The sequence below is a fragment of the Triturus cristatus genome, chromosome 5_2 (genome assembly GCF_964204655.1).
Source record: "Triturus cristatus chromosome 5_2, aTriCri1.1, whole genome shotgun sequence".
In the NCBI taxonomy this organism is placed as follows: domain Eukaryota; kingdom Metazoa; phylum Chordata; class Amphibia; order Caudata; family Salamandridae; genus Triturus; species Triturus cristatus.
Window position 1 is genome coordinate 666,267,656 of NC_140588.1, and position 26,514 is coordinate 666,294,169.

A 26,514-nucleotide genomic window follows, 5' to 3' on the forward strand; every position below is an offset into this window, starting at 1 on the left:
TAAATCACTTTTAGAACATGCCACACACACCAGGGCATGTCCTACCTTAGCCTTACAATGCACCCTGCCCTTGGGCCTACCATAGGGGTGTCTGATATGAAGAAAAGGGAAAGTTTAGGGACTGGCAAGTGGATGCACTTGCCCAGTAAGCATGACAGTACCAGACTGCATGCAGGCTCTGCAATGGCAGACCTTAGACACACTTTAATAGGCTGCTTCTGTGGGTGGCACAACCAGTGCTGCAAGCCCACCAGCAGCATTTGGATTTACAAGCCCTGGGCATTCCTGGTGCACTGTACTAGGGTCTGACAAGTAAACCAAACCAACCAATCATGGAATCACAAATTCATACATCAATTTACAATAGGGAGCACTTGCACTGTGGCACTGTGGCACTGGGCAGCAGTGGCACAGTGCCCTGAGCATCTAACCCCTGCAAAAACACATGAGGCAACAGAAAAAATGGAAGGGAGACCCACGCCAAGGTGCCAGGTCTAACAGACCTTATCAGGACTGTCAGACAGTTGTGGTTTAACTGTGTAATTCTATTAAATTTTGTATCTGATTAAGTCATTCTTCGTCTGACATTGTTTCAATGCCCGGATAAGGTGTGTAGCCGGCTAAAATCGGCCATGTTGCTCCTGTCCACTAGTGGACCGAGCCTGGTAATGTGATTGTAATGTTTTAGGGCGCCTTTAAACCAGAGATCATGCTCCTGCTATGTGAGAGGAATTTCAATATCCTCGAAAGGAATATATTCCTCAGGTGGTTCTTCTTCTTTATAGAAGTGAAACGTTTTTGTTACTGGATTTGATTCTGGGAATACTATCCATGAATAGAATAACTTTGTCTGGTGAGATTCATGCGCCTCTATCACAAAAACTGCCCTACCACCTCTTGGTGTTAGGCCATGTTTTATAGGTTTTAGAGTGATGGCTCTCCTTAAATTTGGAGCGATGCTTTTCGCATTTTCATCGGTTTCATCAAAGCCTGTATAATCAAAAGCTGCTGCGACATCGTCAGGTACAGCTCCACCGGTTCCGGTGTTATTATCCTCGTGTAGGGACATTTGTTTAATGAAAATTGCTGAGCAAGTTTCAAGGAACAAAGATAAGCTGCACAATATTTTGGAACACTGTATCCTTCAACGTTGAACAAACCAAACAGCTAATACATAGGATTTTTGTCCTACTCAGCTATGGTGGATATTATCCCTACCCACTCCAGACGTCTTATGGAGTATTATGAGTAGGGGTCTCTGAGAAAAGCACAACTGAGTTACTTCAGTATCTAGCGTTAAATTAGTGCCTTACCAAACCGTTGGGCGCCATGTAGTGTAGTTCCTATATCCCTGACAGGCTCTGTGCATTGGAATAATATACACTATAGTTTTGACATAGGACTGATGTCAGTATGTCTCTATCGAGTACATTAAACTTAATTACTTGTGTGTGCCAGCTAACTCAGAGGTTACTAGAAACTTCTTGAATATACAAGAAGGGATTAGATTCTGACAACCGCATAAACATGACAACTTTGTTTCCCTTAGAGTTGGAACAATCTCAGAACCATGGAAACAATAGATAAAACAGAAATAGAGAGATGGGTGTTTCAATAAAAAGGGTTTATTGAACAGTCTTATTTCGCATACAAGAGATATGAACGGCTACAATGGTAAGACAAGATGCGAAGTACAATACGTACAGGGTTGCAGTAAGATAAAATAATACTGCAACAGCATGGTTTGTGGCTATGACATATATTCATAAAATACATACATAAATAACACAGGCTAAAATGTGAATACTCATCTGATGCTTCTAAATAGTGTAGTACGAGGTAAGAAGTAGGTGCTGTTTTCTAAAGTATAGATAGCTATAGTTTTAGTTTTGCCAAGAGTTTCCAAAAGTTTCTCTAAGTTCTAGTCTGCTCCATACCTTAGAATGTGTGAGGTTGGAATCTCTTTCCGGGACTCAATAGCTAACACCCCACAAGGGAAGTCAGAAACACTGCGAGGAAAATGACAGCGTCTGGTCAGTGCATCAGGCGGGAACTCGATCTCCTTCCGAACTTGTCGTGGCGAACCGCGAGTAGGCAGTCGAACTGGACCGTACCGGAACTGTGGTTTGCCAGGGCAAGTGCAGGTATACATATACCTTGAAGGTGTTTAGGAATGCCTGTATTGACGTAAAAGTCGGGCATCGGAATGTCATGAATGAACCCCTAAGGAATAGATATTCATGCACAATAAATGAGTTCTTGGAGAAATCAATATCCTAGCAAGGGAAATTCCTAAAGGCTTAAGAGTCTGGTTTTCCAAGAACTCATTGTGACGTAGATGAACGGATGTAGGTGGCCATGACTGTATTTGGTTAGCATGGACAATGCCTAAATAAGGGCTGGGTTTTCTATGCCTAAATAAGGGCAATATGAATTGTACCATTATATGGGCATAAATCGGGAAACCTATATACGGAATCTAAATCTACACACAACACTCCCAGTAAAATCCAGTTGAGGTGATCAGTGGATATTATTTTCTAAAATATTACACAGCTAATCAATTCCTGCATGACTGACCTAGGCTCTCAAAAGAGCCTAAGTGAAATTATAGTATTCTTTAGAGGCCACACTGCTTCTGCTCCTATAAATAGCCTTTCCTTTCAGGGAATCTTGACATTTTCCTGCTAAAGAACACAATGGTCCATTAATTGCTTATGGATAATTTTCGATGACCATGTGCTTCAATGGGTATACAGCAAAAACCTTAAGAAATGAGTAGATTTCTAAATTCCTACTTAGTGATTGAATGTATTCGATTCCCCCACTGGAATTTGTCTTGCTTCCTTAAAATTTAAGACCTTTCTTATAAACATTTTCTTTTTTCACAAAATCCTTTTTCATGTATTGAAAGCTTCTTAATGTTTTCATCATCTACGTCCTTTAGACTGATTAATTTGACTTGACACTGCCAGTGGAAATTGCACTTCAAAGAGGCCTTGGTTTGCCTTTGCCTTTGTCTCTGAATGCACAAGTATACAGCACAAAATAGACAAGCAAGTTTGTCATGAAGAATTTAAGCCTACAGACAAATTTCTTCTCTGGCTGTTTGATCCTACAAATGGGCATTCACAACAACATGTGGTCATTATTATCAATAGATGTTGTTCCACCCCCATATATTTTGCGGGAGTTTTTTAATTTTCTTTAACAAAATATCCTCACATGATTGTGGAAGCACCATCTTTCTTCCATCTAAAAATCTGTATTCAATTAATACTGAACACTTCTTCATGACAATGGAGGAAATACATGTCGCTGAAGTTTCATGGTCTTGGTAAGGTCACCCACTCCTTCACTGAACCCTCCTTGTCACCCTTTCCCTGACCCAAAGAACCCTCTCTGTGTTCAAATCTGACATTAATTGTAAACACATATAGCAGGTGTTCTACTCTACCCCTAGCCACCTCTGGTCCTCTAGAGTTAATGGCTGCCCCTTCAGCACCTTGCTAACAGCATTACCACTCAGGATGTTGCCCAGCCTGTAAGGCAGGAATCATATCACCCAGGAAAGTAGCTGTCACCTGTGTGCTGCTGAGTTGCTATGGCCATCACCTGCACAGTCAATCCTGTCCTCATGTTGACACAGAAGAACCTGTCATGGTATGCCCCATTTGAGGGGAAAGCAACAGTAGAATTCGATGATCTATTGCAGAATTAAGAGGATCCCTGATTTTGAAGAACTACCACAAGATTCATAGATCCCAAAATTCAAGGATCATCTGCAGGATATGCGGATCACATTGTTTATAAAAGCCACAACCAGAGGGAAGCCATGTACTTGGCCTTCCTTCCTGTTGATGAGAGAAAACTCTCTGCTTGGGCTCTGTTCTTCAAATTTAGTTCAAATGATTGGACTCAAAATTTAACCTTTGTTCCTGGTTCTCCAGTTTAGATTGTCTTCAAGTCAGGCAATAAGAACTTCTTCCCTATTTGCAACTCATCTTAAAATTCTTTCTGCAGCATCACCTCAAAGAATGTCCTTGTATCTCTGAAGTTATTCGACCTCTATACTGTCTTCAGAAGCCTCAAGTTAGTGATAGTTAGTGAGGCTTAGATGTTGCTTGCTTAGATTGTGGACCTCTTTTTGGGCTCCTGCACAGTCCCCTGCACATCCATGCAGAGAATCTGTCACACCTTCTAAGCTGTGCTGCAACAATTGTCTTTTGGGTCTCTAAAGTGTTCTATGCAGATTTGTGCGAACCATTGATTTTGATTGATGTCTCAATTTGTGGTGCAAGACCACGGCTAAAGGATTTCAGAACAAGATGAGTTTAATGACAATTATGTTGATTATAATGAGATAAAGGGCCAGATGTACGACCATTTTTTGCAGTCGCAAAAAAGTGTGGTGGTTTTTGCAAACACTGACTCGCAAAATAGTGTTTGTGATTTGCTATTAGGAAGTGGTGTGCCAAGGGCATCCCTTCCTAATAGTGAGTCAGAATGGTACGTACCATTGTTTTGTGACCATATTTGCGGTTGCAAAACACTCACAGTTTACCACCTACTTCAAGTAGATGGTAATCCACTTACAAACAGGAAGGGGTAACCAGGGTATCCCTTCCCTTTGGAGAATGGATGAGAAAATATTTTTTAGGAGCAGGCAGTTGTCGCACGGACCACAGCCTCCTCTTAAAAAACGAAACTGAAACATTTAATTTTTGTTTTTTAAATGCATCCCGTTTTCCTTTAAGGAAAACAGCCTTCATTTAAAAAAAAAAAAATGCTTTATTGAAGAATCAGTCACAGACATAGTGGTCTGCTGACCCCAGCAGGCCACCATCCCTGCGAGTGCTGGCCAATCCAAATGAATTGCAAATTGTGAACTCTCTCATGAATATTGATAAGACCCCAGTAGGAATCCCAAACAGTGACCAACACATTTTTGTACATTTCAATTTGCACGTCGCATTTTGCGAGTTGCAATTTAGGACTCTTAAAATGTAATGGTCGTACATCTGGCCCAAAGTCTCTATGCCATTGGTATGTTGGCTATTTACCACAGTGCACAATATACTAGAGTAAATCTTGTGTATGTTTAATTTCTTGTAGCATTCTACTATTGATTTATAATTAATGTAAACTTAAAAATGTGTGCATTTTAAGTTGAGAGTAACTGTAAGTTTGTGTCTGCTTAGTGAAAAAAAGTCATCACTTGTGTGGAACTGGAGGAAACACAAGAGTTCCTCCATCTGAGAAGATGGACTATGCAACAAACTACTCACCATAGTGTCATATTTTCCTTCTCTCAAATTCCTACCCCCTTCATGCCTCTTCATTGTCAGTTCCAAGCGCAGTCTTGGATGTGTTTGACATTGTAGACAGGGAAGTAGACTGGTGGTTTCCACTTAGTTAATGCAGCAACATTTAGATCTACTTGTTAGGGGTGACTTGTGTCTGACATAATTCGATCCCAACTTGAAACAATCACATCACTTTCTCCTCTTGACCGCTTGAAGATTATCAACATGTTCATAGACTCATTTGAGTCACATAGACAACTGTAATCAGTCCCTTAAATCTAACAAGTGTACCATCTTCTGGAGCAGGCTGCATTTATACTTGTGGTAAATAAAAATGTGAATGCTTTTATGTTTGCCATCGACTGCCTGATTTATTTGCTTCCTTTCACTTCTAAATGTATTAAGAGTAAGGGTGGAAGGAGCAGGCATAGTGCCTCTAAGCGAAGTTCCACGGAGTTGGAAAACAACTCCGTGGAACTCCGCTCCGCTCCACTATGCGCCCTCCCAAAGTAATTATAAAGTAACTATAAAGTAGTGCATGCACTCTTGCAACACGTACAATGTAGGGGTTATCAGAGAAGAAGGACTGAGAGTAGAAGGAAGGAGAGCGGCCATGGCGAGGAAGAGGCAGCCACAACAGGTAAGTGCCTTTTTTATAACTTATAATTACTTTGGGAGGGTGGAGGGACCGGCTAACTAGGCTCCGCCACGGAGTCGTAGTTTTGCCTGAACTATGTGTTCGCAACGGAAGGTGGAATAGGCAAAACTACTTAAACTACGCTGGCAGAGCGTAGTTACCCGCCCGGGCTTAATTAAGAGTGCAGTAAAACACTCAACTACCAGGATTGACATGGGACTTAGAGCTCATGGGCCATAGCCAGGCTAAATTTCATCCTACTCGTGGTATGGAAATCGATTTTTAGTCATGGCTTAATGATCTACAGAGTGTATCAATTGAAGATGACAGAATATCTCTCTTCTACCACCTCCATCAATGTGTCTAATACATAGTTATTGGACCAGCATGTAGCCATAGAGACAGAGACCTAGCATTGGTTTCTCTTTCCTCAAGGGATACACTCAAGTGGTTGTTATTCTCCCTTACTGGTCTACTTTAGGATCTCCTGCTAGAAAGTTCAACCGGCCTCTTCCTTAAATACCACTGAGTTCAATACCTATGTTATCCTCTGCAGTTTCTCAATTTTGATTTGTTTTCTAATGCTACATGAACAGATACTTAGCTTCAAATGTCAACATTCAGGCAGCAGAGAGGTTTCCATTTGGATATTTCAAAATTTGACAATATTACATACAAATAAGACTGATATTTGATTATAGGGGGCTTTCTTGACCTGTGATCAGATGAGAGGTGCCCCATTAACTGGAGACCCGCTTATGAGCGAATCGTCTCTTTCTACTGTAGTCTCCTCCTTTTACTCACTAACCCATGTGCTGACTAAAAGCTCACTAGCCTGCCTAGTCAATTCTTCCCTGTCTCTAAACACTATTTCTTACTCACAAATTACTTTTCTTCATCCCAACTTAAAGGCATCAAATTCTCAACTTGCCCCACTGGGATTATTATCTTTTTTTAAAGTTACAAAGATGGTTGCGCCTATCTTAGCAGACATTTGAGATCTGTCCTTTGAATTGCTTAACCATCCCACCTATTTGAGACAGACTACATTGATCCTTCTTAAAACTAAAGGCCAATGATGATGTTTTTTCTCATAGCCTGTTACTGCTGTGTTAAGCTGTTACATTTTCCATCAAATATTATTGAGAGGGGAGCTAAGACTTAACTATAAACAACTCCTGACTGCATTTCATTCTACCCTTAATTTGTTGATATTAGTTGATGGTCTCCGAAAGATAAGGGATGATGGTGGCAAAACTATTTTAAATAGCTTCACCTTTACTGTATAGTTGTGTACACTCTTGGTGGACCATTTTGTGTCCTTGGGGATCAAAGATTGAGGCCTAGAATGATGTTCTGCCTTCCAAATGAATACAATCAAGCTGTCTCTATTCTCCTAACTTGTTCTACTTTATGAATTCTAATAAAAAGGTTTCCAGCGGGATCTTAATGAAGTCAAACTTTATTTAGTATATATGTTACCACTGTGGTTTTTCTGATCCATTTGTTTGGCTTTGCTTTGGACTTTGGCCATGAAGGGGAGGAGAAAGATGGGCCGGTAGTTTTTCAGGTCCGTAGGATCAGCCGTTGGTTTCTTGAGGAGGGGTTTCACCTCCACCCGCTTCCAGTCATCTGGGAAGATGTCAGACATGAAGGAGGCGTTGATGGTCCGTTCTAGTTCGGGTGCGATGGCAGCGGCGGCCCTGTGGAATATGTGCGGAGGGTCCGTAGGGGCTCCTGAGTGGGTTTTCTTCATGGTCGTGGTGATGTGTTCTAAGGTGGCGGGAGTCCAGGTCACCAAAAGATTTAAGAGAAAACGTGCAAAGAAAAAGTGAAGGGCCAACCAGTAATCGCTCTTAGGGGGTGACTGGGACCTAGGTGCGATTTCATACCAACCACGATGGAGCGTTAGGTCGGATACAGAAAGCAGGTTTCTCCCCATCAAAGATTTTACCTTAGGACTTAGTCTATGAAATGGAGGTCTAAATCCTCCAGTTAGTCAAGGCTGCCCAATGTATCCAATGATGATATCCACAACGCCAGAGTGTCATTGGGCATTGTCCTGCTGAAGCTATTGTTTATGGCAGGGAAAAGCTCAGAGCAGGAAAGGTAAAAATTTCATGCCCAGTGAAATCCTCTGATCTGGAAACAATTTCAAAAAGCAGAGCACTGCATATCTGTAAGTCAAAACTGCAGACCCACAGTTGAAAGTTTTATTCTTCAAACAAGTAAAATTCCATGTATCATAATCATGATCATGAGTAGATTGATTAGACAAATTGTTTACACGTAGAAATATAAATCAAACAGCTCAGTTGGACAAAATGTTGACACATAGATGAAAAAAATCATGCAGCCGACACGTGTTTAGTCGCTTGAAGCAACTGTTTCAAGGCTCAAACACTCGAAATCAAATGGCATTCAACAACTTGGACTCGGTCTGCACAGTTGTCAAGGAAACCGTCATGTGTAACACCGAATAACTCCGTATTTTCGGAACATATAGTAGAAGCCAAAGAAGTGCTCAAAATTTAGACTAAATCTGGGCCCAAGTAAACGCCCTCCGGGATTATGGTAACATCCCTAGGTACTCGAAAAAAATATAACACGCGACCCGTAAATAAGAACCGAAGAATCCTCTGATCTGTCAGAAACGTTTGGCTCCTTTGCCTGATTTCTACATTCAGACTCTTTTTCAGAGTTCAGAATCCTCCAGCAGGGAAGGTTGCAGGTTGTATCTGATGATGATGAGTTCCACAAGACAGGATACCTTCCTGCTTAATGCCTGCTGATACTGATTTGCTTTTGGAGAAAAGCTCCAAGCAGGAGAAATATGTTTCTTCAGCCTTAAGGAGTCATCAGATCAGCTCTGGTGGTTGATCCTAGTCCTCTGGGAGATACAAGTCCAAAAAGTATATAAATCCTAACTTTTCTGAGATTGTAGGAGACGTCCAGTTAGACACAGCCACGTTACCTCAGGGACAGCACTTAAGGGTCTGGACTCACTAGAGGCCACCAGCACGTCTGGTTAAAACTGGTCATGCGGGCACTTAAGAAAAAAAGCCTCTTGCATATTGTTTATGTCCCTGTAGCCACACAGGCAGTCAACCACCTGACCTTTGGAGTCTACCTCTTGGTATTGGGGATTAGTGGAGTGGAACCAGCCTTTCACATCTCCTCACAGGTCTCAAACAACCATGAAATGAAACACTGGAGCAACTTGCTGATGCATGGAGGATGTGACTCCACCAAAACTGCTATCTTGCCAACTCTCTGCTTCCACAGTAAGGAGAACAAAAACTTAGCCCTCACTCCAAACATCATCTGGTTGTGCCTGGTGCTCCAATTCCATAGCATCCTTTAGTACTAGCTGCCATCTCACATGCCATTATGAATAAGTCTGTGTCACTCCACAGTTGCAGTGATAATGTACAATTATAAAAGAACATAAAGCGTTGTCAGACTGGTTTGTAGTCCTAACCCATGTGTTCCCTGGTGACTGAGAGAGTTGGTGGGCCTGTAATGAGGAAGCTTAAGTGTAGTGGAGGTCTTCAGGTGGCTTCTTATTTCTGCTGTGTATTTTCATTAGAATTGTTAATCAGTAGGACCTACGTATGTCAGGCTTGACATTCGTTGACATTTTTTTCTGAAAAAAATATTGTAAACAGCATTGTTTTTGTTTATGCATGTAGTATTGAGTTAAAGTCCCAAGTCATATATCTGTTTGTTTTGTAAACAGTGTATATGTTTTTTTTTGTTTAACTCATGTAAATATTTTGTATTGTATATATTCACAAAAAAAGAGGTGCATGTTGTAAATGTGTATTGTGAAGGTAACCTTGTGTTTGATTAAGAAAAAAAGAATGAATCCATAAAATAAATGGAGCCAATGGCTATTAATAAACCATTGAGCTATAAGTAAAATATTCAATCTATGGTGTCAGAGGTACTCTGTTTTTTTCTCTATAAGTATATTGATTCCAACCTCTGGACTTCCTGAAGTGAATTACTCCCCACTTGTTAAATCTCTGGAAGAACTCTGGCACTTCAGGAGTCATAATCAAAGTGAGAGGTAAGCCCCACCCCTTAAAAGGTGGTGCACGCAGCAAGCAGGCCTCTTTGCTTTCAGCTCGCTGCTACAGTCGCCAGACAGCAGCCTCAATGCATTTTCCCACCGCAGATGGCCGAAATTAGCCCCTGATTTGCTTTCCTGATTGTTTTGCGGAATCTGCCTACAGTACACTTCACGCTGTAGCTCTGCACCGCACATCATTTTTGGGGCCCTAAGAGTGTCACTGGGGGCTGCAAGGGCTTTAGATTTTACAGACCTGACCCGCTCTTCTTTGGTGGCTCTAATGGGCCCATAGGAGGCCACAGAGGTAATGAGAGCTTGGGGGGCTTGAAGTGAGGCTCCTCCCATCTTTTTTCATGTTTTTATGCAGTGAAGGTGTCATTTTTTTTTTATCTAGTTGTAATCTTGGGTGTTTGTGTCCTTAGTGACTTAGTGGAGTCTTGGTGTTTTGTGGCCTGACAATTTAATGCCCGCCCTGGATACTGGTAAATACATTTTGTGTGTGCTACAGGGCAGAGGGTGGCATTTAACAAATGCTAGTATTGAGCAGTTGTGCGGCCATTAGTGCTTTTTCTGGAATTTTGGTTGGGATATTTCTGCTTTCTTCCTGTTCCCAGGAAGTGGGTGAGTGCCTTGTTTATTGACTCTGCTTTCTGATTTTCAATTCTTTGGGTCAACTTTCACGTATATAGTTAGGATGCCTGGGTATGCTAAGAGGGGTTCCAAGTGTGCTCAAAATGGAAAGAGAGGCTTTGATACATAGAATGGATGCAATGGACAAGATCCTAGCCTTGGGGCACCAGCAGGCCCTGCAAGGGGGATGGTCTTAGGGGCCGATGGTGCCTGCAGAGAGGCTGAGGAGAACACTGGCGGCACCCTGGGCTGCAGTTCCCCCTGTAAAGAAGCATGCTCAGGGACAGGGACCTAAGAAGACAGTGGTCCTAGCACAGGGGTTGCATTTGCTCCCTGCCCATGAGCGGTATAGGTGAAGGTAGGGCGCAGGGTGGTAATTCAGCTGTGATGGTCCCAGCAGCTAGTAATAGCATTGTGCAGAATGGCAACATCTCTATGGCAATTGGCATTAGGCCTTTGGGGGGCACTGTGCCGCCAGATGTCGTCCCAAATGCAGTCAGTGTTTTGCCTTGGCTTTCCAAGGTAGGGATGTTATCTGCACCTGTAATGGGGGGCGCTTTAGCCAGTGTAGCTGAAGGTGACAATGTAGAAAGGGCCAGGAGGCTGGTGGCCCACCTTGAAGGTATAGGGAGGCAGGGTGGTCAAGCGCAGGCTTCTGGCGCACCTGTGGGGGCAGTCAGTGGGGCGGTGCCTGATGGACAAGGAATGCAAGGGTCACCAGGGGGCAGTTCCTTCAACTCAAGCAGTGTTCAGCAAGTAATTCCGGCAACAGCAGGGACCACACCCGCTCCTCAAGAGACAGCGCCAACCGATATAGTGGCGTCTTTGCCGAGCATTAGACTGGGACATGTGCCTTCCGAACATGATCGGTTGGGCAGGCACATGCCAATGGAAGTGAAAGAAAATATTTGGAAGTGTACTTATATTGATATGTGCGTGCTGATTCTAGATGGACCGGAGTGGGAGGAAAGTAAGTGGTGCAAGGAGTGCTCTCTTTCTAGGGACTGTGGCCATTGGCCATACAAAAGGAGGGTGGAGGAGACATTGTTGAAATTGATCAAGGGTTTCACGATCTTTCAGGCAGTCATGGCAGAACGTTTCCCGACCTTGGGGGCACAGTTGGCATGCTACCAGAATAGGATTGTATGTGCTCATGATAAGTTCAGAGGAATGGCTTGTAGAGATTATGGTAAGAAATTTAGGAGGATAAAGGCTAGTTGGGTCACACTGGCATTGGATCAGATTGCCGGGTAAAACCTTGGTGTGCTTTATGAAGCAGCAAAGGCTGGATGCTGCCCCTTGTCAGGCCTTTTGGACGGGGACAGGGCCGAGTAGTAGTTCAGCAGCGGGGGGGCAAAGGAAGGGTCTTATTGGGATTTCAGTTGGGGGTCTTTTTCCAGTCCCTGAGGGATGCGAAAGTTCAAACATTCTTATTCCTTCTGCAGTCTCTCTTGCCCCTCAGAGTCTAAATGTTTGAAAAAGTCAAGAGACAGAGGCCCCAAGTAACAGGATTAATCTTTCAACTCTGGTGAAGGCTTCTTCACTGGTTAACTGGCAGGTAATTGTGTCATGGTTTAATGTTTATTACAATGCAGTGGCAGCACAGTCCTTCTATGAGGGATTTAGGGAAGGCTTTAGGATCCCTGCATTGGAATGGGTTGGGGTACCATTCTGCAAGAGGCAGCATTCTCTTAAGGCTAACCATTACATTGCCAGGCCTAAGATATTGAAGGAAAGGAACCAGTGGAAGGTCCCACTTGATAATTGTGTCTGTTCTCTGTTGGGGGTGGTCCCGAAAAATGACCCTGGTGAGTACCACTTGATCAACAACCGCTTGGCACCTAGTGGTCCAAGCTACTGAGAGGGCATTAAATATGCCACATTAGATCAGGTGATCCGGATGCTGCAGGAATTGGACCCTGGGGCATTGCTAGCAAAGTTGGATATTGAATCTGCTTTCCGTCTACTCCCTGTGCACCCAGGCAATTTCCATCTGCTGAGTTTCCAGTTTGAAGGCTCTTTCTACATTGACAAGTGCCTGCCCATGGGTTGTTCTGTCTCCTGTGCTTATTTATTTAAAGCAGTTTGGCACCTTACTTGAGTAGTTATTCAGACAGAGGTCAGGGCACCGGTGTGTGTTGCACTATTTGGATGGTTTACATTTAATGGGTGTTACTAATACGGCAGAGTGTGGTGGTGCCTTGCAGCCGTTTCAGGAATTGATGGGGATCTTTGGGGTACCCCTGGCATGTGCCAAGACCTGTGGCCCAGCTACAACTATCAAGTTCCTGGTGCCCAAATTGAACTCCCTGGTGGGCGTCTTTAGGCTCCCCAAAAGAAAGCCAGGGCCTTTTCGCAGGTTGTGAGAGGTTGCCTGGCAGCCAAGTAGGTGACCTTGCATCAGTTGCAGGTAGTGGTAGGGCAGCTGAATTTTGTTCTCCATATCATTCCTATAGGTCGCCCATTTTCACCTTCAATTGCTCAGGCTATGTATGGGCTGAAACAGAAGCATCACCATACGAGGCTAATGAGCCATGTCTGCCAGGTAAGAATCTGGGAGGCGTTTTTGACGGATTTGAATGGTACATTGGTATGGCCAAGCCTGGCCAAGACTAATTAGGAGATAGAGGTGTTTACCGAATCTGCATGCAGTGTGGGTTTCGGTGCCATTCTGGGTACATCCTGGTGTGCTCAGTGTTGACCCAATGGTGGGTGGAATTTAGCTTAGTGCCAAATATTAGGTTCCTCAAGCTTTTGCCCATCCTGCTGGCCCTCATGATCGGGCCTGGGCAGTTCCCATAATGTTCTGGTCTGTTAACATGACAGTGTTTGAGGGTATTAACCAGAAGGCAGCCAAGTGCAGGGTGATCTGAGGCTCCTAAAAGAGATTTTACTCCTGTGCTTGAGATTTATTGTCATTTTAAAAGCCAAACATGTGCCAGGTGTATTGAACAATGCAGCGGATTAAGTTGCAGACCTTCAGGTTCTACTATCTAGAAGCAGCAGAGATCCCAACGCTGTTTCCAGGACATCTGTAGCAACATATGTGAGGGCATAGGACTCATATCGTAAGTTTCATGCACGCGCTTGGGTTGAGGGGTGGTTTTCACCCAGTTAGGGATGGCGTTCCTGGGGTCCTGGGGGAGGAGAGGCGATGAGTGTCTTACATCAAATGTCACATGGCCACGAGCGAGTATGTCTAGAACCCCCTCTCACCTCCAATTTCTCAGCGCCAGGATACTCCTCACGGAATGACATTTAGCGCTTTATATTTTCAATTTACATTACATTACATTACACATTGCGACTGTTTCATTTTTTGCTAAAATGCTGAGTTATCCAGATGGTACCAAAACATTCCTGGTGTAGAGGGTGCAAATGGGGTGGCTATGTTTGGAAGGGAACAAGTTGGACTCCAGGTGCCCGATAGATGTGGGGAAATTGCCGGCCATCATGGCCAGGAATTTGTAGGTCACAAGAGGAGGTTATTCTGTTCAGGGCTACCTTGTCCTTGGCTTCTAAGGGCATTTCAGGTGGGAGGGGACTGGTGCCCAAGAACAAAAGGGAGTGGGTATCCTTTGGGCAGATATTCAGTGCTCTACCTGCTCCCTGAAAATCACAATTGCATGGTCCAAGACTGACCTTATGGGTAAAGGCAACCATGTCTTACTCCACAGGGATCCGGGCAAGGGGTGCTAACCCTTAATGAATTTGTAAGTTTCCTGTCCCTTGGGCTGCAAGGAAATGTGGGCCCTCTTTTGGTTCATGAGAAAGGGATGCCGCCCACTAGGGTTCATTTTTCAAGAGCCCTTAGCAGTGCACTGAAGGCTGCAGGGTTGGATCCCACAGAATGCAGTTCCCATTCCCGAGTAGGGGCAACCACTGCTGCGGAGGGTATGGGACCAGGGGAGCCAGCGTAACAAAGATTTGGCAGGTGGAAGTCTGACTATTACAAGCGGTATGTGAGATTGAACCTTTTGTATGTTATACTACTAATCTCTTACCCTTTGCTGCCGTGGCTAGTACAGCATCCACAGTCGAGTGGGCGGCCAGTTAGTAGGTGAACTATGCTGGCCTGTGGTGGGTGAGGTCATGATTAATGGGGACAGTTATGGCCCATGGACAGCATCCTTTTAAACCAAAGTTAACAGTTGAGTCACTGGACCCTACAATGGGTGCTCAGAGCAAGCTGAAAGAAGGTTACAGGGGTGCAAGGGGTTAGGTAGGGGCAGTTGCTGACATGCGGTTCTTACCTTGCACAACCTGAACAGGTGCAGGTGCAATTGGTATAAGATGGTAAAAAAAATACTGTGGTCTGGTCCATCTAATTTAAATCTGGTCAATAGACATTTGTAGTAGCATGAGAGGAAGTGGTGTATACAACAATTTAGATCTCGGTGTACAGTTTGATCATTAGCACCACACAACAAAAGTCTCAATCAGAAACCTGACGTTAGAAGGTTTATTACAAAATCAAAGCCAGACTGATAAATATTAATCTCAAAAACATCGTACAAAAGTATAAAATACCCAAAGGGGACCAAAGCATCTTACAATATAGGTCCTCAACTGCAAAGAGCATATCCCTCCGCATCCTCCGCAGGACCTTCAAGTGGATCCCCCGAATGCAGAAAGACTGTCACCAACGCACTCAATTTTTCAATTCAATTTATAAGCTTTTATTCGGTCAAGTAAATCAACCATATAAGCAATACATCCATAATACAATCTGATTAAAAGAAGAAAATAAAATCTAGAAACAGTGGGGATAACATGTAAGAATATAAAATATCAAGTGCAAAAGTACGAAGTACAAAGGTGCAAGTGCATGGTTCACCAAAATCTCATAACATATTACTTAGGCATAAACAAGCCTAATTTAAAGTGCAGATGCAATATACCAAGGATGACATACAAACAATTATCAAAAACACAGTTGCGGATCATCTAATCTAAAAAGCAGCTCCATGGCATTTAAAAAAAATCTAATATTATAATATAGAAAGAAAGGTTTTAAATAAAGTTTCCTAAGTTGAGTGTAAAAATGACAAAAAAGTAGCATGTGGGAACAGCTTTGATGTGATACTCCATCACATGGGCATGGGTGATCAGAGCTCCGTTTTGTAACAGGAAAGTTGACAAGATGGTGTATAGTACCTAGTCGTAATCGTGTCAACAAAAAACGATGTGATGCTCTGGTCACAAATGACAGATAGCTTTGGAAACCCTTTTTAAGATCCATTTGTAAATACAAGACAAGAGTAGATTGAGACTTGATGGCTAGAGATCTTGCCTCTACCTTGTTAGCCATCATAACTGTTTTTATCTCAGTTTTGTCAATAGAAACTGAACCCATTGGATCCAATCGGATATCACAATTGAATAAAAGTTTAAACCAATGGATATTATAATTAAGCCAGGGTATTTTTAGACAGTTATCCATGCTGAGACAATCCCGTATTATAGATTGCTTAAACAGTGTCTCTTCTTTTGACCAGATGGATTTCCATAATAGGAGGGGGCGAATTAAGGCCAAGTCTGAGATGTATTTTATGCCCACCTCCCTATGGATCAATTCGGTAGAGGCAGATAATGGAGCACACAATAAACGTTTTAAAAAGGAATTTTCAACTTGTTGTAATTTGTTTCCTTGACAGTGGCCCCATACCCCTGCCCCATACAGAGCTGCGGTAACACATCGTATCTCATAAATAACCAGCATATCTCTGATGCATCGGTTACCTAGTTTGGCAGCAAATCTGAAAATGCTGTTGATGTTTCTCAACATCTTAGAGCAGGCATTTTCCTGTTCCGGGTCCCATGACTGATTTCCTGCGAATGTAATACCTAGGTAACTGAAGGTTTTAACTGTCTGGACCTTAGAGCCTTCAATATAATAAGTACTGGATGATATAGGGTTCCTGCCACACGCCATTACGAAAGTTTTAGATTTATTAATTAAAAGTTTCCTTTTAGCAATAAAAGCGGTAAAATTGTCCATGAGACGTTGTAAACCAATGGGGGTACGGGATAGTAAAACCGCGTCATCCGCATATAATAAAATTGGGACGGGCAAACCGTCAACCCTAGGGGCATCCGACTTTGAAGAAGGGAGTATATTCGTCTAGGGTCCATACCGCACCTTGCTAGACAGGGTACTATATAATCTCGCTAGCAGATAGATTATCTCCTTGGGTGCACCCATATCTAGCAATAATGGCCACAAAATTGAATGGTCTACCAGATCGAAGGCGCTACTAAAGTCAGCGAAACATAAATAAAGATTCCCTTCCCTGGCTAAGGTATAATTTCCAATCAAAAGGTCTAAATGGACACACTGTTCTAGCGTGCCAACTCCCTTTCTAAATCCATATTGTACTGGAGTGAGTACTTCCTTCTCCTGGACCCATGCTTCTAATCTCGATAACATGACCCTACTCATGATCTTGATAGACGAGTCGAGCAAAGATATTGGACGATAATTACTAACATCGGTTTTAACTCCCTTCTTGCGTATGGGAATTATAATGGATTGACCCCATGATAAAGGAAGTTGGGTCTCAATGGCAATGTTAAAAACTCTTGTTAAAAAAGGTGACCATAAAGCTGGTTCGTTTTTATAACAATCGATAGGAACCCCGTCGGGTCCTGGTGCCTTACCCCCTTTACTACTGATTGTACCATCGGTAACCTCTTCTAAACTGATTGATAAAGGAATAATGGGCCATTCATCTGGGGGCTGGTTACAATAAGTAGATGGTATAACTGTGTTGGCCGGTTTAAAAATATTAGAAAAATGAATTATCCAGTCATTACAGTTGATATAAGAATTAATTTCGGGGATATGGTCGTCCTTCAAAAAAGTGCTATTGACAGTTTCCCAGAACAGTTTACTATTTTTAGTATCAGCTGCCAAACTTAAATCTTCCCAGGCTATTTCTTGAAGTTCCATTTTCCTGTTTTTTAAGGCTTTGGCATATTCAGCACGCATGGCCTTGGTTAAATCTGAATTTCTGGGGTTACATTTCAGAGCTTGTTTGAGATTATTCAAGGCCGTCGTGCAGCTAGTATCAAACCAGCCCGCCTTAGGATTTTTATTTTTGCGGACTGGTTTCGTCAAAAGCTTCTCCACTGTGTTGTTTATCTTATTAAAATTCTCTAACATCAATGCGGAAACATCCTCGTCCCCTAAGCAGACTTCAATTTCATTCTGACATTGGGTGACAACATCAAGCAGAATTTCGGCTGGGTTCACACCGGCCCATTTTATCCGGACCCCATTTGGTCTGGTAGGGATAATAGCTGTACTTAGGGGTATATTAAGAGTATGTTTAGGTCCCCAACAAAATAAATACAGAGAGATGCTATTATGGTCACTAGTGGGTTGATCCGTTATCCACGGTGGGGAGAATAAATGTGCGCTGTTACAGGAAATTATAATGTGGTCGATGATAGACATAGCATTTCTACCTGTAAAAGTGGAGCATTTCTTATTGTGTTTATCAGTGGCACAATATAACAATTCAAGATCCCATTTGGCCATAGCACCATTTAAAGCCATACCGTAGTCACAGTGGGGGAAATACATATAAAAATCGTCGTCAAGTTCGGATTCCCCTCTCCGGGGACCACAAACCTTTGTTGAAGAAAAAGGACATATTTGGACATTAAAATCACCCATCCAAACAATGATAATTGGCTTCCTAATAGTACTGGTCAGCTTCTCAAGTTCTCTTTCCAGATCGTTAATTATTAAACCACGAAGGGAACTAAATACATTATTATAGAAATTAATCAGGATGACATCTTTACCTATAAGGGAGACCAACCACAGGATCTGGGCATGGATACCCACATTAATACATTTTTTGATTTTACATTTGTTTAGGCTGGTTGAAATCAGGATCAGGAGGCCTCCCTTGGCTCTGCCAGAAGATGAAGCCTGAGCCGGGAGCCAATGTGAGGTGAAACCCTCTACATAAATAGGATCAATACACCATGTCTCTTGAAGGCAGATAATATCATGTTGGGCCGATATAAAATCTGCCCATGATGGCGTTCCTTTTTTCCTATTAAAACCAGCAAAATTGCAAGTGGTGACCAGGTACCCTATATCCGTATTCTTGGTATCGGGTTGCTGAAGGGATTCGCCATGTCCCACCTCTTTTCTGGTAATAATTGGTTCTAGAGGGATACATTCGCCAGGGACAGTGGGTGGACATGTTATATTATTGGGTAAACTTGATCCCTTGCATAAATCGTTGCTGTCCAAATTACCCAACACCTGAAACTTGTTAGATACCGGGACAGCAAAGCTAGAGGCAAAGGGATACAAAAGAGGAATCGGCTGGTGTCCTTTTCTAGAATGACCCACGTACCCATCGCCGGGTGTTCCCATTAAATGTCTGTAAAAATACCCAAGGGGGAGAAGGGTGGTGTTGAATTCCCGAGGGGAGGGTGATGGCGCATTGTTTAATGTATTAAACGCCCACCTCGGGGACCTAAAGTTAATGATTATACAGTCGCCTGCAAAACATTTTCTAGAGGAACCTATCCACCCTACTCTTCGTGTTGTCAGGATCTGATTGATCCCTCCTATTGGATAATTCCAATTGTTGGTTAACCAGAACACTACTTTGTTTAAGAGGGACTCATGATCTTCTGCCTGTCCAAGTTTGAGTTTGGGTACATTGGCCAAAATAGCGACATATGCACTACATTGAGGGGGTAGGTTTACAGTTGGGGTCATTTCCCTTTCCTCGCAAACAAGCCCTCTCAAATCAACTGGTTTTACAAAATTACATGAAATATATTTGTCCGGCTTAGTCACCATTCTATCCTTCTGTGATGGGTTAAGTCCATGATTAATAAGAGAATTATCCGATACTAGGATTTTTTCGTTATCCTTATTGCTCTCACCTAAGTTAAGGAGCTGCTCCTTTGGGTTTTCAAGAAGTTCCCTATCCTGTAAGGTGAATAAGTTGTTTGCTCCTGATGCAGCAACATTCTGATTAATTCTACTTGGCTCCCTTATAAGTTTAGCATTAACTTTCTCCAGTGCTCCAGTGATTTTATGGATTTCCCTGGCCAGGGTATCCAGTTTATCATATAGTGGCCTTAATAACTCTGTCATTTTATCCGATATAATGGCCAGTGTTAAAGGCTCGGGTACAGGATCTATTCTGTTCGGGTGGTCATTTAGCAGGCCTGGTTTCACAGCCCGGGTATTCTTGTTAACCTTTTTTGGTTTGGGATTAGAATGTGAGTTCCCCCGTTCCACGGTGTTCTTTCTACATCCCCTGGTTTTTCCCAAAGGAGGGGGACTCTGGGGGGGGGGGTTGAGTTATGGGTCAGTGATATTCGAGAACAGTCCCCACTTCTCGATCTAATGTCAATGGTGTCCGAGGCTGGCTCCCCAATGACCAGAGGGTTATTTGTTGTCATATTAATCTCAGTCTCAATCTCCCTAAAAGGGCTACAAAGGGTGCCAGCCTCGTTTCCTTGATTAACCCCCATAGGGTTGGAACCTGAAGACAGACGTCTCTCAGTTTGGTTAACTTCTTCTGAGAGAACATTAACTGCTTTGACCAAAAACAAATCGATCGTACTACATGATCGATCGCTAGAGGGCTTTACTACTTTCCTCCTGGCCATGGCGATGTTACCGGGGGTACTATATGGATACGGAAAGCAATGAAGAAAAACACAATCCGTATTATACAATACGAATTCAGAGTAGAATGAAGTAATCTGCCACACTATAGTTATTTATGCATAAAATTGAATATAAAATGTTAAGCAACCTTAAAGATACAAATACAGAACAGGAAAACCCTCGGATAAAGTGTCACGTGCTAGCAGACATACAGTACTAGGGTACAATAAACATCCAAAATGTAAAGTGCAATTGCAAGGTAAATGGGCCCAGGATAAAGTGACAAGAAGACCATCAAATAAAGTGTCACGTGCTAGCAGAAATACAGTACTAGGATACAGTAAACATCCAAGATATAAAGTGCAAGTGCAAGTGCAAGGTAAATAAGCCCGAGATAAGGTGACACGTGCTAGCAGAAAAAAACGAAAACAAACGAATAAAAATTTGGCCAATTATTTAGAACCCCACTGAGTCGAACAAACAGTAAAAAGAATCCGGAAATATAATTACCGGGAGGGGCAGCTAAGACCAAAATGTCTAAGTAGATGTACCGGTTCCGGACATTGGAGGAATCGTGTATGAAGAAACAGTTCCCTCGTATATCGCGGTATACACGAGTCTATTTCAATGAAGTACATACCCTTGCGGAAGAAGTATCGTAGAGTTCCATAGGGCAGGTAGCAAATGTTAAGGGGGAGGCCCTGCCCAGGCTCCTTCTGGCACTGACGGGCAAGGACGGGCCCGCCCTTGGCCCGGGCGCTGCCCGCGCGCGTCCCACGCTGCGGGAGGCTGCAGAGTAATTTATGCACCTCCTGGCGCTCTTGGCCGCGTCGCTTCGGCAACCGGCTGGGGCATCTGGGGGATGTAGTTTAGATGGCCGTTGCCCTCACGGCGGCGGTAGAGCGGTAAGGCTTCTCTCACCCTGCCTCCGGTGGTGTCAGCTTCAAGGTACGATTCCCGTGCTGCGGGAGGCTGCAGAGTAATTTATGCACCTCCTGGCACTCTTGGCCGCGTCGCTGCGGCGACCGGCTGGGGCGTCTGGGGGATGTAGTTTAGATGGCCGTTGCCCTCACGGCGGCGGTAGAGCGGTAAGGCGTCTCTCCCCCTTCCTCCGGTGGTGTCAGCTTCAAGGTACGATACCCACGCACTCATAACCAGCAGACTGGACTACGGTGGCAACCTCTATGCCGGAATCAATAAAACCCTGCTACATAAGCTCAAAACCACTCAGAACACCCCAGCCAGACTCGTCCTCGGAACCCCATGACAGGAGCAAATGACCAAGCACGTATGAGACCTCCACTGGCTCCCCATCGAGAAGAGAGTAACCTTCAAGCTACTCACCGACTCCTAAAAACCCCTACACAACATCGGACCCAAATACCTCAATGAAAGGTCTCCTTCGACGTACCCAAAAAGATCCTCCACTCCGCCAACCTCGCCCTGGCAGAGACCCCACACATCAGCAGAACCAGAGCAGATGGAAGAGCCGTCTCCTACGGCACAGCAAATACCTGGAACGAGCTCTCAGTCAACATAAGAGGCTCCCCCACTCTTCACACCTTCAGGAAGAGCCTCAAGACCAGGTTCTTCGACTGATCCGAACATGCACCCCCCACGAGGATATGGTGCAGCCTTGCATTTCCCCCTGAGCTGGCGCTACACTTGCAGTGTAGTGTCAACGCAGGCACCCTTGCACCATAGTGCAAGGGTGTCTTCGTGCAGGGAGACTTGTTTTTGTCTAGGAATGTGTCCCTTCCTGCACATAAACAATCCTAAAATTCCATTATGGCACTTTTATGTGTGCTGCTTCATTCTTTTTTACAGATTGTTTATGTACAGGAAGGGGGGCCTTCCTTTATATAAACAATCCATAGCAGTTTGCTTTTTCCATGTGTGCTGCACAAGGCAGCACAAGTGGAAAAATGCAAAAACGAGGAGAAATAATGCATTTTGCCAACTTAATACCAGGTTTCCCTGGTCTTCATTTTGGCGCTGACTCCTATGTATGCTGCCCTTGTACATAGGGGGCAGCGTCAAAATCAATGGGTGTTGCGGTGGAACTCCCACCACAACACCCATGCCCACCCCTTTCACGCTAAGCATAGCGTGAAAGGGGGCATTGTTTACCTACCCCTGTTCATCACCCAATGCCGACAGAGTCCGAACCGCATGGCCGATTCCCGGTGGAGCTGCTCCGACAGCTATAGGGGAGACTGACTCTGGCACACCGCTTTGGCCGTCACCTACCCAGCTGGTTTTCGGACAATTGTCTTGTCTTCTCCTCCGCTGCTGTCTCCTTCCTTTGGACTCCCAACTCTCCCTGATTGGATCCTGCTTCTCGTTTTTGCTAATAACACCTGTACTGAAGTATTCTCCCTCTTACCCCTTTACTCCACCCCCTTTCTCCTTTACGCTCCATTTATCCCTCCTCTTTGCTCCTTTCCCGTTGAGACCTAGCTGTTTGGCTGATGCCCGGTGGAGCTACGCGATAGCTATAGAGGAGATGGGCTGTAGACTTCCTCCTTCGGCCGTCACCTACCCAGCCGGACTTTGAGCAGACTCTCCTTCGTCTCTCCATCCTATCTACCTCCTACCCCTTTTCCCCACCCCTTTACCCTTCTAAGCTTCATTTATTTTGTATTCTACTCTCTTGAAATGTTTTTCTAGTAACTGATGTAACATGTAACTGATGTAATTTTGTAATTTCTGTGGAACCTTATGTAAAGCGCTCTGATACCTCCGGGTCTAGCCAGCGCTATATAAAGCTCTCAGAATAAAAGAAAAATAAAATAAAGGCAGCATTAACCCACGTTAAGTGGCTTAACGTTGCCATGTCAATAAGGCAATGCCTCTATTACCACCACAACATCGGAAAAAGTGACGTTGTGGTGGAGATAGTGACTAGTACATATGCCCCTCTAAAGCTTCAAAGAAGCATGAAAGGTGTCAGCACCAGAACGTCGTAGAAGTTGGAGTAATGTATAGCATGAAGCCACACAATCAGAGATGACAAGAAAGGTTTGTCCCTCTCCTAGTCTAAAAGGGAATCTGACTAACTCCAGTGTGGGTTCACTAATTAAAAAGAACTTTCAATAAATATAACCTCACATGTATCGCAGTGCTTTTCCACTTCCAAAGAAAGAACTTGGGGGCTTATTTACAAGGATGTAATCCCGCTGTAGCGTAATGTATTTGCCGCTACGGCAGCTCTTTTTTTCATTGCCAAATTCACAGTGTCACAAAATCCTTTTAGTGACATTTTCACATAGGTTAGCTACAATTTTTCACAGCACCAGTTTGGTTATGATGACTTACCGAAAATGATCTGCAAGGTAGGCGTTCCCATGGGAAAAAACACCCACAAAACACATAACGCAATACGCACAAGGATTTCCTTGTACGTTGCTAAAAAAGAAATACTGCTGCTAAGTCCCATTAGCAGCAGTTTTTTACAGCTAGGAATAATCTGATCTTAAAAATTACGCTAACATACTTGTATAAATGTAGAAAACTCCCAAATCATCCTTGGCAAGCTCAACTAGGCCATGGTTCTTCTGCTATTGCAGCTCGGAGAATTAAGGAGACCCCACTGTCAGATTTGAAAAAACCCATTCTTATTATATACTTATTCCGTGCCATAGTGGGTCAGCCGTGTGTGGCTAAATGACGTTCCATCTCCATTCATGTTATGTAACCCACTGAGTTATCCTTGTAATGCGCAAGCTTCAGTTAGCTAGTGTGACTCCATTTTGTATTTCGTAATCCCTATTAGGCTGCTTAGACTTTGCCCGTACTAGGCCTCATTATTCAGTATTGCTTGCTTCAGCAGAACACTGTACTTCATTATCATTTTCTCTTCTGTTCAAGGCTGCTTCCCGACTTACAAATGAATAGGCCGTTCTGTCCTCGCATACCTATCCGAGTGTGTAGTTCGGCTCCCACGGTAGGAAATGCTGAGTTTCAGCGCTGTAGCCTTGAATTGTAGATAGTATGTACCCATCTGGCAGGTGGTAGATCATCCTCTGTGCCTCTTTGTTCATGTTCGGCCGAGGCTAGTAATTTTCCATTGTGGGCGGGGTTGGAGGTTCCTGGGGAAGAATGATTACTCACTGCAGACTGTTGGGGGGTCAGTCCCTCGGCAGACATCTTAGGGTGCAGATCAGATTGGACTCCTCTGCAGAGTATTGCTAATAAATGTATGTTTGTATTTTCTTCTTTCTGACCGACTCTTCATTCTTGGGAAGGCATATCAGGTGGTTGTAAATAACCAGAGTGGCCCTTAAGGGCCACTTCCTTCAAATGGCGCCCAAACAGGGACCTCTCAAGGTGATCCGTCTCACCTGTAGCCGTGCTGCAGTGTCGGGGTGGCGTGCGGTCGGTCGGGGGATCAGGGTACCGAACACAAGACTGAGCTTGGTTCTCGCAGCTGCCCTGCCTACCTGATCGAGCGACTCCTCGTCTAGTGGCCACCGGCTGGGGTCCTGAGAAGGTGAAACCTTGGAGTTGACCGTTTGGTCCGAAGAGTCGGCAGTGGAGAATAACTTGACTCGACTTGTGTGCACCAGGTAAGTGATTTGATTCTTGGAAAAATACCGCCATTCTTGAACGGCACGAGCCTACTTGCTGTGTCTTGGTACAGTCTCTGGACTGTCTTGGTGCAGTGTTCAGACTGCTTTGCTTGAACGGCACAAGCCGAGGGGCTGTGTCTTGGTACGGTCTTGGTAGGTTTGCGGACTGTTTTAAAAGGCACAGAGTGTTTGTGAACAGCCTACAACTGGAAATTTGGCCTGTGCTTGAAAAGTCTGGGACTGTTTTCGAACAATCTGCCAGGCCAACTGGTAATTTGGTCAATGCTTGATAAGGTCTGTGGCTAGAGCCTGTCTTCTTGAACTTGGTACAGTCTCTGGACTGTCTTCTTGACCTTAGTACAGTGTCTAGACTGTGTTCTTGAACCTGATGCAGTCTCTGGGCTGACTTGTGGTTTGATTGTTGTGTTTCGGTGCTATGAGGTTTGTGGACCGACGTCGGTGGTGGTGCTTGTGAAATGCTTGTTTGAGTGAGTAGCGAATGTGCTCTTCATGTGGAGGTAAGGATGCCTTGCCTCAGAAAGCTGTGTTGTGTGGGGTTTTTGTTTGACATGGTCTGGGGACCGTCTTTGGGAAAAGTACTTGCAATTCCTTTACCAGGCAAAATGATGAGTGTGGCCCCTTTCTTGAAAAACATCTGGGCTGAGCTTAATTTGTCCTCAGCCGGCGACTCCTTTAGAATAATTAAAAGAAAGACATATGGTGATAGTGTGTATGTATATATATATATATATATTCACTGAAAAAACCATAGGTTTCACACATGTTATAGTTAGCGGAAATTTTACTGATAAAAAACCAATGAAATTGCCCCGTTATAGTTAGTGCTGGCAACTATAACTCACGCGACCGCAATCCTCTGCTGATGCTAATACTGTATTTAGACACTTATTTGCCCATGTCTTCTTCCATACATTTTTAGCTATACATATATTACAAATATTTTTTTTTATAAAGACACATATGTCATCAGCAGAAGATTGCGGTCGCGTGAGTTATAGTTGCCAGCACTAACTATAACGGGGCAATTTCATTGGTTTTTTATCAGTAAAATTTCCGCTAACTATAACATGTGTGAAACCTATGGTTTTTTCAGTGAATTTGCAAGGTTTTTTAAATGCTAATTCCTAACTATAACGTGTGTGAAACCTATGGTTTTTTCAGTGAATTTGTACGGTTTTTTAAATGCTAAGTTACTTTACGCCATTCGAGGCGTGCGCGCCCACTTAACGCAGTGCGTTCCGTGCACGGTTTTTATCAACTTTAATAAGCCCTGTACATTTGGTGGCCTTCGGCCACCAAAAGCACAGGGGGTGGGGTCAATGTGGATAGTGTTTTTTTTATTTCGATTTTATAATTTCATGTTGCCAAAATATAGTTTTTTTACTGATTTAATAAGCCCTGTACATTTGGTGGCCTACGGCCACCAAAAGCACAGGGGGTGGGGTAAGTGTGGATAGTGTTTTTTTTATTTCTATTTTTTACCGTACGCTTACCGTAAGCGTACGGTAAGCGTACTCGGCGAAATTGCCGAAAAAAAAATAAAACCGTTTTTGCTCTTGGGGGATGTTTGGGGACTCCCTCAACATGACTATGTGGGAGGGAGTTGTCAAAACAGCCCC